Source organism: Dromaius novaehollandiae, chromosome 3, assembly GCF_036370855.1.
Source record: "Dromaius novaehollandiae isolate bDroNov1 chromosome 3, bDroNov1.hap1, whole genome shotgun sequence".
Taxonomy (NCBI): Eukaryota; Metazoa; Chordata; class Aves; order Casuariiformes; family Dromaiidae; genus Dromaius; species Dromaius novaehollandiae.
The window spans coordinates 107,570,098-107,585,185 of NC_088100.1; the positions used below are offsets into that span (position 1 = coordinate 107,570,098).

General features: G+C 37.9%; 1 long non-coding RNA gene across 1 annotated transcript in view; it reads right to left on the reverse strand.

Annotated features, from left to right (window-relative positions):
• The window catches only part of LOC112988176 (uncharacterized), a 154,804-nt gene that overhangs the window by 90,502 nt on the left and 49,214 nt on the right, over window positions 1-15,088 (reverse strand). The window contains exon 2 of the long non-coding RNA XR_010388113.1: window positions 10,917-11,056. This is a non-coding gene — a long non-coding RNA (uncharacterized LOC112988176). The remainder of the gene's footprint in view (window positions 1-10,916; window positions 11,057-15,088) is intronic.

The following is a 15,088-nucleotide window of genomic DNA, read 5'->3' on the forward strand; positions in this document are numbered from 1 at the left end:
GCTCACACTCAAGCTCACGTCTTCTCTCCTCAGAAGCCAGTTAGCTGGTATTTCAGGATACAAGGCTCCAGGACCAAGCACCAGTAGATCTTTGGGACAAGGAGAATTCACACACTGAGAATTCCACAGTTTTCTGCTCCAAAAATACTCTATTTGACCAGCCTGCTGTCAGAGCTGATTCCTAATAAAACAAACATTTAACATGTGCAAATACTAAAAGATGAATTTCCTGTTTGAATAGTCAGCACAACAGAATATTGCCAAAAGAATCCTTGCAACATCTGTCAACGTAACCAACCAACTACCAGCCAAAAAATAGGACACTCGTGATTTTCATCAAAAGACAAAAAGAATGTCCTAGCAAAGTCTTCCTATACCCAAATTCCACCATGGAAACAAACAAATAGCTGGACAGGGTGCAAGCAAGAAGTCATGGTGACCTCCTACACTTCCATATATACCCAAATAAGCCAATTATCAGATTAGGAGTGAAAGCACCTCTGGTACTGAGCTTAAGCCATACACTAAAGCAGTGAGTAAAGGAATCACCCTCCGGGCAGTGAAAAGTTTTAGAATAGTTCCACAGATGCTGCCGTGGTTCTGACTTCCCCAAAGATGCACTGAGTTGTTTATGACCATGGTGCTGTTTCCCTTCAGACATTTCACCAAGTTAACAGAGTTTACAAGCCTGGCTGAATGTCACCAAAAATACGTAGATGCCTTGTAATGATGGCAATCAGAAGTCATTAATATCAACAAGAAGCTGTACTTCAATTTGCTTTTTATAAATATTTCCAAGGGCTTTGCTCACTTTTTAAGTATATGCATATTCATAACCTGAATAGTCATGCTAGATGTGAGTTGTGACTAGGGCAAATCATCAACTCTTCAGTCATGACCAAAGTGAAAAAAAAATCACTTTGAATGAACCTGAAAATAAAAAGTTTCTGAATTTTCAGTGAATAGTGAATTTAAAATCTTTGTTCTACTTCTGAACATTTTTTAATAAAGGGCTACAGGACTAGCCAAGTGAGTACAGAGAAATACTGGGGACAGTGACAGAGGCTACTTGGCCTTACAGAGGGACCCAGGAAAAGGACAGGCCAGCACAGTGAAGGACATAAGAAGGAAAACAGGAGTGAGACAGAGATGCGGTGGAAAGAATAAGAGCCAGACTGGGGAACCTAAGGTCTTCAATTCTCAGCATGTGTGTGTGAAACACTGACAGAAAGGTCATCTCCCCACCTATGACATCTGTCAGTGATTGCCACAGCTCAGATGGCAGAGCCTGCGATGTGGTGGAAAGTAAGGAGGGAAGCGTACATATATATGGTAAAGGGCCTGGGAATATACATTCGGACTACAGTGTCCAACTACAGGCTATCTTTAATATCGGACCCTTGGCCCATTTGGTGCACAGGAAGGACAATGCCTTGGCGTCCTTGTCTGCAGAGCACTGTTTCATTCAGCATGTCTACAGCAAAAGAAGCAGGGGACTGAAGCAAAGCACAGTCTGTAGGTAAGAGGTCTTAATGCCAGTCTACATAACTGACTTTTGTTCCTCTAATGGTAGACAAGGTACTCAGCCGGCCACGGGTGTGCTTTCCTCTCCCTGGAGACCCTGCAGTCTGATTTGCAGAAGTGCAGCATTTGGAGTGGCAAATGGAGTCAAGAGAGCCTGTGCTCACAATGATTGAACTATTCTGTAATGCTAAGTACACAGAAAAATCAGCCCCCAGGCACCTCAAATTGGGCATTCAAAATTAGCGGATGTTTCTGATCTCAGTTTCTCTGTGCTGCAGTTCTGTAGCTATAAAGCAGGACTGACAATTTGAATTCGCACCTGCAGGGGCTAGGGAATTGACATCTATTAATATTTGTGAAGTACTTAAATGCTACAGTGAGGAACATGACAGAAATTAGTAGTTTTATATTCACAGTGCATTTGAATAGGGCAAAGTAAATAAAGCTTAGGACCACTCATGGGTCAAAGGGCATGAAACAACACTTTGAATAGCTGCTCATGCACTGCATATCCTCCAAACCACACAGAGTCTCATATAGAGAGCAGTATATGACGATCTACTTTAAGATGGTCTCTTAAAGTATGACCACAAGGCAAGCATAGGAGAAAAAATTCCATCTCCCCAGGCTAGTTTATTTCCAGCTATTCAAGCTTTTGAGTATTTGATGTAGCAGCCCTAGCATTCTTCGAGTCTCTTTAATAAATACATGTATTAGAAAAAATATTCACATGATGAACTGTAAAACTGGTTTCAGACAACCAAATCTAACAATAAGCAGTCACTTTTCCCCATCACACGATTTTAACAGGAAGGTATTGCAATAGTCTGTGCTGCTTAATGATATTCCAAAAACTAAGTGCACAATGATTCTGGCCGAAATATTGGCTATAAAAGAGCTGAGACATGATGAATAGCAAAAGCAGTGAGGAACTTCAGATGGACAGCATAGAATTGGACTTATAGGCAATCAGATCTCAGTGAAATCCAGTGCTGAAAATGTAAACTAACAGATATGGGATAAAGCAAGTTGAAGTGCCTAAATATACTGCTTCATCGTAGATGAAAACTAACATCTGAGGAAAAAGGTGTCCTTGCTTACAGTTCATTGCACACTTCTGCTCAACATACAAATCAAAAAAGGAAATAAAATAGACATGATATTGTTTAGCTCTAAATTGCTTTTATCCTATTCACCCATCCCCAATGCTGGAGCTGGCTTGGGGCTATATCATCACCAAAGATAAACAAGGTTGCCTGGACTGGTACCTGAAGGAAGTATGCAACAGTCCTCAACATTTTCTTCTTCCAGCTAAATACGGACTCACCCTGAAAAGCTGTCTGTATGTGCAGTGGGACCCCTCTCTGTCATGAGAGGTGTTGTTATATCAGGAGAAATGGTGATGATGTGGCTATAATTTTTTTTTGAACCTGTTTGAGGAAACAAAAAATTCCTTTTTAGCCTGAGTATCTGAAAAGTTAGTACAGTCGTCTGCAGTGAAAAGTAAATGTTATCAATTTTACAGCCGTGCTTTAAAAGTGAGGTAAAAAACAGAGCTGGCCAAATTCTCTAACCTAATCTGACTAGGAAGTTAAAGACTCCTCCAGTGCAAAGAGGCAGGATTCTAGCCACAAACAGCCAGGGAAAAATTCCCTTTATGAACTCTCTGCCAGTGGAAATCTGGTGAAGACAATTTGTGAGCCAGTTCTTTACTATTGCATTATATGGAATATGCCAGGGAAAGAAAGTGTGCAGCAAAGCAGATTATGAGATCTCTACTAGAACATGTTAGAGGAACATTAGCAATAGCAAGACACAACTGATTTCCAAATGCTCTCCTCCTTGATACCCGTACTGAGCCTGCAGGGAGAAACTGAATTCACAGCCATTTCAGCCACAACTTGAACGCCTGGGATTTGTAAATCTAAATGGTGCCCTAAACTTCCAAAAACCTTTTTCCTGTTTCTCAATTAAACTAAAAGGAATCACTCAGAACTTGCAGGACGAGGCAAGTCCATAAATCTTTACAGGTTTCAAGGCATCTGCCATCAGAAAATGTTAGATCTTGCCATTTGTTGCAAATTCGTTGACTGCTATTTTTAATGCTACAACTTCACAGAAAGTAAAAATGAAAAAAAAAGCCATTTTCACAACTTCTCACCAATGCAGGACTGATACCTGTATTAGAATCTCTAATGTTCCCAGTGTTTTACGCTTTCCAGTTTACATTCAAACACTGGAAGTGATTGTACTTTCACTATTTTCTTCAGGAAGCCACCCCCTAGACATGATCCATCCATTATCAGGAAGCTCTTCTCAATATCTAAGTTCAGTATTCTTTTTCTGAATTTTATCTTATCAGTCTTAATTATGCTTTTTTTCTTCATTTTAAATTACTCCCCTATTACCTTAAGATTCTCCCTTTCACTGATAATCAGTGGAACAGTTACTTTCAGTAAAATACAACATGAACTTCATAAATTCATGGAAAATGGAGTAAATTGTTGGTTGCATATATAAAGCAAACACTTCATAATTAGCTGTTTACCATTTTTGCACAATAGTGGTACCTATTCTGCTAGTTGGATTTCATTATTCTATGCAAAGTTTGGAAGATAAGACATGAATACGTCTTTAAACATACAACATTGCTGTAGAACAGTTTCTTGAAGACATGACACACAGTTTGAAACAGTTAAATCCAGCTGGCCGAACGATCCATACAGCTGTGGCTTCCCTCAGCTCTTAAATAAAATATTAGGGTGTGTTTCTATTGTTTGTTAGCTGTCATCAGCCCATCTTTCAGCTGACTGAGGTTAAAGGGTATGTAGATTACCGGGCCAGCTGTTTGGTAATTGTCACAGGCAGTTACTTGGTAACCCACTGAACAGCATTCTCTGGAGGTAGATTCTTGGTTGCTAAGCGATAAATTCAGGTAAAATAACCTTTTCCTGGATTTTATTGCAACTACAGGCTTCAACTGTATAGTCCACACATATTTTTTTCTTCACAGGGATGGAATTTAACATTATTGCTGAATAACTTTTCTGGGATCTTATGCACCATTCAGCATGGGTTAAATGAAGTGGCACTATATTACTCTCCTATTTAAATGGATATGTCTGCAACAGACTTCCTACAGCATGTTTCAGAGCGTGTAGCTAATTTGCCAGGTATAAAAGCGTGATTTACACAACAACAGGCTAAGAAAAGCAGAAAAAGAGGCAGGCCCTCCTCCAAAAGAGACTCTGTGTTGCTATTTTCTTCTCTGTTGTTGGGTTTTTGTTTTTGTTTTTGTTTTTTTTGATATTTGAGAAAATGCAATGTACAGGTTTGAGCTGAGCCAGATGCTTTTGTGACTAATGCTTGCTAAGCAAATCACTGAAGAACTCATTGCCCTTGACAGCATTATAGGGGTCAAACTTCCACATGTATGAACTGTTCTTTAGCAATTTTTCCCACATGTATGTCACAAGCAAGAGCTCTAAAACATATCTTCAGCTTCAATACCAGCTCTTGGTGTCACTTAATTTCTTCACCTATGAAATGGAAATACTAGTAAGACTTATTTTTCTGTATCACAAGCCCTATTTATGAAGGCCTTTGAGGATGAAAGTCTGCTATTGCCCAACAGACTCATAATTTTCTGATGTTTCATTAGCAGAAATACCACTGTGCACAGTGGGGATGTGAAGTCAATAAAGACGGGTGAAAGAGAAATTGGTTAGGATGGTGCAGGCTGAGTCTACAGCTCATCCTAACTGTGGATCTAGCGTAACACCATGCAGAGCAGTGGTGTGTTGGCACCCTGGGCTGGCTGGCTGGCTTTCCATCACTGGAGAAAAGGGCCAGCCCTCTCTGCCCTCTGTGCTCAGGCAATGCCACTGGTTAACTCTCCCTGATTGTTTCACTTATATCTTACACAAACATGGTTTTCAGTTCATATTATTAGGTAACATATAGGACAGTCTGTTCTTTCCATTTATGTTTTCAACAAAGATATTATTGTTGGCTGTTACTGGAAAAATCCCTTTCATCTTTTGTCACTGTTATTTATTAATTCCCATGCCCATCTTCAAGGGCCAGTGCTTGCCCTTCTCAAAGAGAGATGTGCAAAAAGAAGTTGGAGGAACTGGCTGCACTAGATCTATCTTGGTATCACAAATCAGGATGGAAAAGTGTTATAAGGATTTGGCTGATGAGAGCACAACAAAGATTCAACATGGGCTTGAGGGCAGTAGCATAGCACAGCTGACCACAAGATCTGTGCAGCCATCTACACAGCTAGGTGCCTCCATCAACATGCGTAAGTGACCAGCTAAAGGCAGTGGTATTGGCCCAGGGGAGTAGCTGACTCCCCTTTCTAGCAGTCTCTGAGTGGTATGAAGAAAGTCCCACCACGCTTCATATAACTGCCCACGTTCCTGGAGAGCAACGGGTATGGGCTCTCCCGTAAGATCTGAAGGAAGATTAAGTGTTGGCCCATGCTCTGGAATCACACTGTCTATATTCCATTTTCTTTCTGAAAACAACTGGCAACATTAAGACAATTTTCTAAACACACTGGAAGGACTTTTGCAGGACTCAGAGTGATTTATGTTCATTTCAAGGGAGGAGAAAATCTAAGGTGTTCCCTTGTTCAAACCCAAGCACAATAGCCTGTGATTCAGGATCATTAAGCTTCCAAGAGCTAACAATCTGACCTCATGCAGAGAAACTCTCAGGAAGGATTTGTGCAGCCAGTGACGGAAGTCCCGTTAATAAGACCAATTCTTGTCTCCCTGTTGGCGAATTTAGGAAGTTCATACTTGTCTTATTCCCATGACTGGTAACAACTGAACTCCTCAAGGCATACTAAAAATCTACCTCAGTCAGTACCACAGTTGGTATCACAGGGCCTGGTGAGTATGATGTACATATGCTGACTACAGTGAGCAGAGCATCCATCCTTCTACACAAAAGACCAACAGAAAACACAATGCATGATTTCAAAAGGGGGGAAAAAAAACAAAGAATGGTCATGCCATGGAGCATCCATATGAAGTATTTCTGTGTTGTATTTGTACAACGTATGCCAAGCTTTGAACCAAAATGCCCCAGAGCTGAGAGACAAATATACCTCAGTAAAGGAATAGCGTAGACTGTGGGAAAAATATTTCAACATAGATAGGCCAGTCATCTTGAGAATGCCTAAACTTCAGGTTGGGTGGCTCCAAGAGAACATACATAAGCGAATATGTCCATATAGAAGAACAGTCCTAAAAGCTTGGGAAACTTGGCAACAAACTCTGAAAGCACGTTGTATCCTGTTACTCCATAAGAAACTGATGAAAACCCATTGGTATTATTCAGACTACAATTTATTTAATATCTTTTCTTTGTGTTTTAATCACTGAACTACTGGTGCGAGGCTGATAAAGTATACCCCAGCTAGCTGAATAACCCTCTTTTTTTTTTTTTTTTAATAAAGGTTAAAGGAGTGAACTTAAACCAGAGAATTGGTACCAATGATTAATACCCAGACATGTAACAAACCCTTTTTATGCAATCGCTTTCACACGGATAACAGAACAATCCTCATTTGAATTACTGCAAAAATTACTGTTGAATATAATAGGGGTCTGACCTGTGTGTATAAAACAAACAGTAGAAAAATTTACATTTTTCAGTGGGACAAAAGGCACATTTTTCAGTAATACTACATTTCTGGCAAAGCAACTACCTCATTTGCTGAAGGCAATGCCCTGTCGTTTTTCTGGAGCAAAAGGATTACACAGTATTTTGAATCTAAAATTCATGCTTCCTATAGTCTTATTTGTTTTAAAAATAAATCTTTATATATTCTTATATATTAATTTAATTAAATACAGTTGCAACTTATATTCAAAAAAGAAGAACTTTAGTAGGGAGGCAATTACCCTAATCATGTCTGAGGGAGATGGCCCACATGCCAGCATGACCCAAGGTTTTGATCGGCACAGATTGTTTCACACAGGAATGATGCCAGCCAGGGGAATGGGCAAGTTGAACAGCTCGGCCCTGGTTCTCAGAGCAGCAGTGGCACACTACATTTCCAGCCTCTGTATGTCCAGTATAGTAAGTGAGGGTCTCTGGCTGGAGGTTCCCTGGTGATAATCTTTGCTTTATCATCCATTTCTACAGCCCCAACAGCACAAGAGCTCTAAAGCTGTATTATGATTCAAGGTATTTGCTTTGCACCTCCACAAAATATAGAAAATATGGGCTGCTCAGGATGTGCAATTGGCAGAAATTGGGTACAATGACTTAAATGGAGTGTACATATAGTTTAGTAGAAGACTGGGGTCTAAAAGTGGTGTAATACAGACAAGAAGGGGCAGTGGCTTTCAAAACAACCATAAAAAGCAAAATACGGTAATTGAGAGGTCGGGGTTGGGGTCAGCATGGGTCATTTTACATTACAGGCATCAAAGCAAATTTGTACACATTTGCATACATTTCATTTAAATGAGTTAAAATATGTAATGAGAAGAAATATAATAAAATTCTACATCTACATATAATCCACCCATCCTATCCCATTTTACCTCTTCTTCAAAACAGGGGAAAGTGATGGTATCCCACACAGGAAAATACTGGCCTCTGTGCAATCTGAAGCTGATCCAGCACCTACTGAGTCAGTGAAAACATTCTTGTTGACTCCAATAGGTTTTGGATCAGGCTCCTCGTAAGAGCGAGTCTTATAACAAGGAATTCTGTTTTACCGAACTAGAACATCTCATAATCTGATTTCATAATCCAGTCTTCCTATTCCTCATATACACTTTTTGAGGAAGCCATGTGCCATCTTTGTGAGGCATTTTCAGGCAATTTTGAATGCTGAGAAAAACTAACTCAATACAGAAATCATACTGGAAAAAGGGTTAGCAAATATGTTTCAAAATGCTATGAAGACCTATCTTAACAGTTAAGTCCAGTATCATATTTTTGTATTATGCAGATAGAAGAAAAATGTCCATTTTTACACCATATTATCCTATTGTGCTGAGGATTCATTTCTTCCCTTCAAATGTCATTATTTTGTATCCTTTTTTATTTTTCTGTTAATTTTTCAGAAGATAATTAAACTTTTAACAAATAAGCAATGCCTTTCTCAGAATGATCAGGCCCTGTTTCTGTTTACTTATTCTCTGGCTGCTTAGCCACTAAGCCTACCTAAAGCAGTAGTGATTAAACAAGCCACGACTTTTTGGGACACAGACAATTGTAGAGTAGAACAAAGAAGGTGAAAATTTTTAAGTCACACAAACCTTAAAATAGCACTCTCCTCGCTTGTCATTTTTGTACCTTGACAAGATCTCCAGCAAAAAATTTTGCATTTTCAGTCTCACAAAAACCATGGGTTCTCCAGCAATGAGGCAACGGAAAAAATCAATACTTGCCATGTACCATGTAACCAATAGAATAAGGGCAATGATTTATGTATGGATGGATGCAGACTGAATCAGCTGGGGCCTCAAACAGAGGGAGAGAGAGAGAAAGAGAGAGAGAGAGAGAGAAAGAGAAAGAGAGGTGTGGGGGTGAGCTGGACTGCAGTGATTATTCCTACACTATGGCCAGATTTTTTTTTCTGCAGCAATAATCCCCCTCTCTAGCACTGCAGGACATAAAGGAAAGACTAGCAATGTGTGGAATATATGATGGACCAGCTTTTCTCTTTTTGCCTCAGAATAATGATGCTATGTTGAATATTAAGGCACAGTAAAAAAGGAAGAATGATATATGGTCTGCAGTCGTTCAATCCTCCAGCTACCTCCACCCTAATAAAGACCAATCCAGTGGGTCAACAAGAAATAGTTTAAAGAGAGTCAAATTATCAACAGGATAAAAATGTACCATCATTGCTTCATGACAAGAAAAAGCAGAAAGGGCTTACTGAAGAGAACTACTATATTCCCCAGGACTTTCTGCTGAGAATATAGTTTTGTAAATTGGATTACCAGGGATACAGCATTATAAGGTATTTAATGACTATGGTAACTTTCAGGATATCTAATACTGCTGTTGATTTAAAAACAAAACCATCCAAGATAAAGATTTACTTATCTGTTTTTGTGATGTAGGCTACCAGTGAACACTTATCCAAACTATATTCAATGCTTTATTGCTGTGTTATTAATAAATATCTAGTAGATGTCTTTAAAATGACAGTAATTTGCTACATAAATGCCATAGTATTTTATAAAAATACCTCTTCTGTAGCTTGTGTAAATTGCTAAAATAAACCCTAAACATTTTTGCAATGCCTTGGATATTCAGATTGTATTTAGATTTTTGAGAATCAGATGTTCATTCAGTACTTTCAATATTATAGTTTGCCATGAAGCAAGCTTGTTATAATTAATATTTCTGCCACAATTAGCATTAATAACTGAATTATGTCTCTTTTCTCCCTATAACATTCATAAAATATTTAAATCTTGGTATTGTAAGACTTGTTCTTAAAAGGCATAATATTTTTAGATAATGCTATAGAACAATAGGAGGCCAATAGTTAAATACACCAGTTATGCAATGTTAGATCAATTAAAGCTTTAAGAATTGTAGTGTATTTAAAAACCTCGTATTTTATATATGTCTATGAATTTATCAGGGCAGAATAATATAGAAATAATGTGATTCCTGACTTTCCATCACATATGTATGATAATAGGCTAGCGAGATTCATCATTAGTTACTAAACTACATTCGTCTGTTTTATGGTGAAAATATCAGTGAACAGATGAACAGAACATAATTTAAGTAAAAATATGTTTTAGGTTTTTAAAGAATGTGCTTGCATGTGATCAGACTTTGCAGCTCAATTAAGAGCATTTCTGATATTATTTTGTTTTGATATTACCTACTTCTTTTATGTAAGTTATACTATGCTTAGCATAACATAACATACACCTGTATGGTCATATCAAAATAAAAGTGCTGTAGTAAAAAAACACTTTAATTATAGAGCTTGTATTTAATGACAAACAACAATACATTTTATAAGAAACACATTATAAAGCAGAATAAGTATCTACAGCTCACTAGTAATTCAGTCAGAAAATTGTTCTTGTGCAAACATTCAGTAACAACTAATGTTTCTAAGCTCCCTTAGTCTTCTGTCTTTACAGATCCCTCAAATTCAAATTTTGTTGAATTCAAACATTTCTAAGGCCTTAGAATTATGTCAGGCTAAAATGGAAAAAGATGTAGTCTCCATACCAACTAAAAGATGACAGAACACAATCCAAAAGTGAAGACGAAAAGACTTAATGACAACTTCTAATCTAGAAGTAATATGATATGCATATTTTAAAGGAATTTCTCAAACTCCTCAAAGTATTGAGAACACAGCAGGCTATCAATATGCTTACCTTTGAGTAACACATTGTAATTCTTCTCCTTCTGTTTTTCTCTCTCCCCCTCTCTCTAATAAACATAGCAACAGAAACTCCACATGTGCTGATGGACTTTCTTGACTTTTGCTCTAAGCTTCAGCCAGAATGCCATGGACCTAGAGCATTTGGAAACGGAAAGGGATTAGCATGAAAATCTTGGCACTAACCCAAGGGAAAAAGTGAAACAGTCAATGAAACAGGTAATAGTTCTCCACAGCACCATAACCAGGTGAGTTATATGAGCAAACAATCATTAGGAGCCAGTGACATGGAAATAATTGTTGAAAATTAATGAAAACACATTGCTTTGATCCAGGACCTAGATTGTTTTGATAATTTGAAACACAAGCTCATATAGTGGAAGAAATCTGACCAAAGCCATTTTAAGTGTTCACACAACTATAAATAAATACAGCAAAAGACAGGTAGTTTTAGGGGTACATTTTATAAACAAAAGGCAGGGTGTATTATCACTAGTGCAATTCTAAACCTAGACATAGTGTGCTGTGTGTTCAAAAATTTGGAACAGTAAACAAACTTTAAAAACTGGGTAATCATTTTATAACTAGGAAACATTTAAGAAAATGGCCGCATTTGCAATACAGATCTTTTTCATTCACAAATAAAAGTTTATTTCTGGCCAGCATACTCTGTTCCCTATTCAAACTAGCATTTCAAAATATACTTAAGCTGAAGGGTATTCTCATGGTGAAAATCCACAGCGGTACTACTGGGAGACAAAACATAGAAAGTATTGAAGAAAAATATTCATATTCACCATTTCAAAAGAAGGAAAAGGTTGTAATATGATGCTTACTGCAAGACCTACCCTTCTCACACTTTCAGTTTTTATTAGAGGAAACATACAGGTAGGGCACAGTCCTGCTCCCATTTATGCAAGATTATCAAAAATACTAAAGAAGGTATTTCAGTTAAATCTTTTTAACATTTTAAATATTTGTACTTTGGAAACCAGACTGAAAGAAAGGAAGCTGATGTATTCCTTTGTGCATCATTTTTAAAAGATAACAAATGTGTTATTTTGAATTCATTTTCTAATAGAAAACATACACATAAAATAGTGTATTAATATGTCTTAATCTGAACCTCATAAGATTTCTCATTTCTCTTAACAGCAATAAGATAATTTAAAGTTGCTTAGGTAAACATGTATAGAAACGTGCATTCAAAACTTTTTCTTACATTAATCAACATATTGTAATTTGTGCATTATAAAGGAAATGTCACAGAATTTTCTTAATTGAAATGCTTTAGCATGCACTAGAAACTGGCATATTGTAGGTCATCAACATGTAGATTTTTAATGGCTACACAATTTTGTCTATTTGTGTAGTCAAAGAAATATCAACATCTGTTAGAACCTGGTAAACGACTTCTGAAAATGTGCAGCACTGTCAGCTCCAACTGAAGTGACCAGTTACTGAGGGAAAAGAATAGCACAAGATTCTGCCTAAAATGAACCAAACTAGACTAATGAATTTAACAGAATTGTAACATCATGTAATGTAAGATGTTAAATTTAATTAATAGAAAAAGAGCAAAAAATCACAATAAAAGCATTATAGGACCCAATTTCGAAAAAGCCAGATACAGAAATACTGCCTACACTCTGCAAATAACCTGATGTTCTCTAGGCAAGAACTGGGTAGTGTGAAAAATATGAAAAGATAAATGACCCTTGTAATCTGCCAAATAACAAAAGCACAATATTTGTGTATCAATACACTTCCTGACCAGTTGGATAGCTAGCGTTTATCATTTGCAATTACTGTAATTGCATTTATTCTTCTCTATCATTTCCCATACTTATAGTTTGCAAGATACAACTGATTATTTTATCTCTTGCAAACCACCCTTGCTCTGTCAACAGCTCTTGAATTTTTAAAGAGGCAAACTCTCCCTTCCTCTTTTATTCCTCCTGAATTTTCTGACCCCCAATCTTAAGATAGAGCAACTTCCATGGATTAAACAGTTCTATAGGAGGCACCTAATAAAACACTATTAATTGTAATAGATTTTTGTTTCTTCTTCCAATGATATTTCCATGGCAACATTTTCACATTCTATTGTTGAGAGTGTTCTTCATTCACAGAGCGGGTTAACCACAGGGCAGGAAGGGCAGGCTGTTGGTCAGCCTTTATTTTCTCTGGTTCTTCAACAAAGGTTAGTTGAGGTCATCAGAAGCCAAAGGGTAATTACTTTTCCTCAACAGGGTTAAAGTCACACAGATTGCTATTGAGACAACTGTATAGACGACCTTCAGTTTTTTATGTTCAATCTTCTTTTCTTTTAGCAGAGCAAATGTTAATAAGGATAGCAGATATGGTAGAAGCCCAGAGATCTATACATTACATACATCTCCAGCAACACACTTTTTCATTTTGCTACCATTAGTGTAATTTTTAACAAAAATTCAATTCACTGAGACCAAACCACAAAAGGTTACATAGTGCTAAAACATAAAAGCTATCAATAGCCACAAAAGTACCTATTCTGTGATTTTTCCTTTCAATTGATTTTAATAATTATTCCAGTCTGAGTAGGAAATTTTTAGTAGGGCCAACACCCACATTTTCTCTGTTTTACTAGCTTCAAATTCATCACTAATGTAACTTGCTTCATTCAAAAGAATGAATTGGGATTACTGTTTTTAAATAGAGAAGTCTTCAGTGTTCAACGTATCAGGCCTGGCTCCCTCCTTTAGCTTCCAGTGGAGTAACTGTCAGATCAGGAACGTGGAGGGGAAGGAGAAGGGAAAGGCTGATTTGCTCCTGTGGAGAAATATAGGAAGCTGATCCAGGGCAAGGAAAGCTGATAGGCTGCACTGTTATGTTTCCAGTGTAACATATTTAGTTCTCAGCCTACGAAAAGGGTTGAAATGAGCTTGCATTGTAGAACAGCCTACAAAGAAAAATCTAGTCCTCAAAGGTCATATTGTCTAAGGCCACTCCTAGGGAAAATGCAACAAGGCCATGAAGAAGATCTCAGGAGCTGAGTAAGTGAAACCTCAGCCATGGGCAGGTGTTACTGCTCAGTACAGGTAGAAGGAAAATAAAAAGGTATCCTGCTCTTTCCCTCCACAGGGCTTTGGCCCAGGGGGCACTGGCCAGCGCCCCAATCCAGTCCTGGCACACGGACGATCATCAATAGTACTGGTCAGTTGTGGATCCGCACTACTGATTTGAATTGCCATCAGGATTGGAGTCAAGCAGTCTGGGTTTCAGGGTATTTGGAAAGTTTCCAGCTTCGAGTGCTACCCGGTTCCTTGAAAATCAGAGTGCTCCAGCTTGCAGAACCCGCACCAGGGCTCACAGACAGCCAGGGTGTTCTGCGCCTTCGCTAGAAACTGATGTCCCACCAGCTTCCCAGGCATTCCTGACCCAAACTAGGGAGAAAGCCCAGAGGGATCTGATCCTCAGTGACAGACCTGCCAAGACCCACTCTTCCCACAGCTACAGGAGCAAGGCAGGAGGGCACAAAGCTAGTGCTATCTAGATTTGGGGTCGAACTTAGTGGAAGATCTACTATGGATAACCCTTTCACCAGAACACAGAAAGCCCAAAAGAGAAAGAGGCATCATCCTTACTGGTCCACTTATTTAAAAGCCCTTCTCAGTCTCATCAGTAAAATTATCAGCATTGTCTTTCCTTTTTGTGATACATCTTTTTCTAAAGCAAAAATTACAACAGTAAAAGTCAGTAATGCAAAACAAGAAAAAAAAGAGGGGGGGATTATCTTTCTCAGCATTAGCTTTGGCCCCATATCTTCTGGCTCCCCTTTCAAGTTCAATATTCACAAAGTTAAATAAATAAACAATACAGGGATCAAGCAGTGATCACTAAAATATTCATTATAAATCAGTAAAGTGCAACTCAGCTTCTTGATTGATGCATTACTTTGTAAACTCAGCAAAAGTTATAAATAATCACAATGCTGAGAAATGATAAATGGAAGATTTGGTAATCAATCAATTCAAATGGGGCTAAATGGAAGAATAATGCATCATTTATATTTGGCTATATTGTACAGTATGTAAATTATTGAGTACTTGCTACACTACTTTCACATCAAAGAGGTGGCAGACAAACAGCTGATCATGAAACAGAATTATCAGACTTTAGCCTTGT